Here is a 3,089-nt window from a genome sequence, read left to right on the forward strand (position 1 = left end):
TTAATTGTAAATGGACTAAATGTCCAATCAAAAGATAAAGAGTGATTGAATGAACACAAAAACAAGACACATATATATGCTGCCTCCAGGAGACTCAGTTCAGATCCAAAGATAACACAGACTGAAAGTGAGAGGATTAGAAAAGATAGTCCATGAAAATGGAAATAAAAAGAAAGCTGAGGTAGCAGTGCTTATATAGACAAAACAAACTTTAAAACAGACAGTTACAAGAGACAAAAAAGGACATGACATAATGTAAAGGGTTCAGTCCCAGAAGAAGATATAACAACTATAAATATGCATGCACCCAAAACAGAAGCACCTGAATACATCAGCCAAATATCAGCAGTCATAAAAGAAGATGACAGTGACATAATAATAGGAGGTGACTTTAATGCCCAAATTATGTCAAAGGACAGATCATCCTGAGAGGAAAAAAAAAAAAATATATATATATATATATATTTCCATCCAAAAGCAGCAGAATACACATTCTTTTCAAGTGCACATAGGACATTCTCTGGGATAGATTCACATGCTAAACCATAAAACAAGCCTCAATAAATTTAAGAAAATTTAAATCATATCAAGCATCATTTCTTACCACAATGCTATGAGACTAGAAATGCACTACAGGAAAAAAACTGCAAAAAACAGAAACACATGGAGTCTACACAACACGCTAGTAAACAATCAATGGATCACTGAAGAAATCAAAGAAATAAATACCCGGAGACAAATGAAAACAAAAACACAAAAGATCCAAAATGTACGGAACTCAGTTAAGGCAGTTCTAAGAGGGAAGTTTATGGCAACACAAGCCCACCTCAGGAAATAAGAAATACCTCTAACCACCTAACTTCACACCTAAAAGAACTGGATAAAGATAAAGAAGAACAAACAAAGCCCAAAGTTAGTGGGAGAAAATAAATCATAAAGCTCAGAGCATATATATAAATGAAATAGATACTTTTAAAAAATAGAAAAGATCAGTAAAACTAAGAGTTGACTCTTTGAGAAAAGGTAAACAAAATTGATAATTTAGCCAGAGTTGCCAAAAAAAAGAGAGAGGGCCAAAATAAATAAAATCAGAAGTCAAACAGGAGAAGTTACAAGAGACACCACAGAAATACAAAGGCTCATAAGAGATTATTATTAATTATACATCAACAAAATTGAAAACCTAAATAAATGAACAAATTCCTAGAAATGTACAATCTCCCCAGACTGAATCAGAAAGAAATAGAAAATATGAACATGCAGCCTTTGTGCTGCCTGTTCACTTTTGGAAATCGGTGACTGTGGTGTCAAAAAAGGCATAAACCAAACACTTTTGCAGCCTTTTCTGCCCTTTTATTTGAAATCTTTGGTGTAGGAGCTGCATAAGTAATAGATTTAAAAAAAAGGCAACCTAGACAGCATATTAAACATATTAAAAGGCAGAGACATTACTTTGTCAACAAAGGTCCATCTAGTCAAAGCTATGGTTTTTCCAGTGGTCACATATGGATGTGAGAGTTGGACTGTGAAGAAGGCTGAGCGCGGAAGAATTGATGCTTTTGAACTGTGGTGTTGGAGAGGACTCCTGAAAGGCCCTTGGACTGCAAGGAGATCCAACCAGTCCATCCTAGAGGAGATCAGTCCTGAATATCCATTGGAGGATTGATGCTGAAGCTGAAACTCCAGTACTTTGGCCACCTGATGCAAAGAACTGACTCATTGGAAAAGACCCTGATGCTGGGAAAGATTGAAGGCAGGAGGAGAAGGGGATGACAGAGGATGAGATGGTTGGATGGCATTACCGACTCCATGGACATGAGTTTGAGTAAACTCCAGGAGTTGGTGAAGGACGGGGAGGCCTGGCGTGCTGCAGTCCATGGGGTCGCAGTCAGACACGACTGAGCGACTGAACTGCTTGATTCTTACATGTCACCAGGCAGGCTCCTGGAACGCTCTCTGGTTTTCCAGCAGGTGGTGCTACAGCTCCACTTGGTGGCTTCTCCCTTGCCCACACTGTGTAGCCTGTCTTAGCGTGCTTTGTGTCTACAGGAGCTTGCTTTCACAGCTGCACTGTGAAGCGCACACGTGGAGATGCCACAGACTAGGTTGAGATGTGGGTTTAACACTGGCCCATGGATCTAGTAGGGAGATGCACAGGTGGTACTCCGAGGGATTTGTGGCTGCCCTTCCTGCTGAGTGCCATCAGCAGGAAAGCCTTCCCTTCTCTGCCCCTTTCCCCACCTCCAGTCATGAAAGACCCACCTCAGGACCCTGGGTGCTGCTGGAGAGAACCGGGTTTGTCCCACACAACTGGAATAGCTGGCTACTCACTCCCAACTCTCCTTCCCCCTGGGGAGAGGGTGCCACCACTGATTACATCAGCCTGGCACAGTGCTTCCTTGGCGGGGGGACACTAGGAAAGCTTCTCTTACCACCCCCTCTGCTGTGACCAAACTGTGTTTGGTCTGCTGTGTTTTGTTTTTGTTGTTTCTAGAATGGCGTGCTGGAATCTCGCCTCAGGACGGCTGGACTTCTGCAAATTCTCTCTCATGCACGAGTATCTCTCCAGGTCAGCACTCTCCAGGTGTTTTTGTTTTTTCTTTTTTCCCAATCACAGCAAGAGTAGGATTTGGGCAGGTTCACTGGCTCCCCTCGTTTTGCTGTCTATACTGAAATCTGTCTGCCTGGGTCTCTCTCATGCACGAGTATCTCTCCAGGTCAGCACTCTCCAGGTGTTTTTATTTTTTCTTTTTTCCCAATCACAGCAAGAGTGGGATTTGGGCAGGTTCACTGGCTCCCCTCGTTTTGCTGTCTATACTGAAATCTGTCTGCCTGGGTGTATACAGGTACACCTGTATACTGGGTGTACAGGTAGGTGGGCCTCCTGGATCCTGCAACTCCCACAAAGGTGCCTTTGTTTGTGGATGGATGTCTATTTTGTTGTTTTAAAAAGGGGATAAAATGAGGAATGTTTTATGCTCCCATGATGCTGACATCACTTCCCTGACCCTGATGTAATAATGTTCATTCTTTATATTTCATAAGTAGACAAGTATTGTGTAAACAAATGGTATGATAAGAAGTGTGAA

At 41.9% G+C, this 3,089-nt stretch overlaps 1 non-coding gene across 1 annotated transcript; it reads left to right on the forward strand.

The window, feature by feature from the left end:
• The first annotated feature begins 1,261 nt into the window (after window positions 1-1,261).
• LOC147373801 (small nucleolar RNA SNORA13) lies at window positions 1,262-1,395 on the forward strand. The gene has a single exon (XR_015163332.1). It is a non-coding gene; the product is annotated as a small nucleolar RNA SNORA13 (small nucleolar RNA).
• Window positions 1,396-3,089: the final 1,694 nt, after the last annotated feature.

Source organism: Bos grunniens, chromosome 4, assembly GCF_055505025.1.
Source record: "Bos grunniens cultivar Pamir isolate PY7600 chromosome 4, Bosgru_T2T1.0, whole genome shotgun sequence".
In the NCBI taxonomy this organism is placed as follows: Eukaryota; Metazoa; Chordata; class Mammalia; order Artiodactyla; family Bovidae; genus Bos; species Bos grunniens.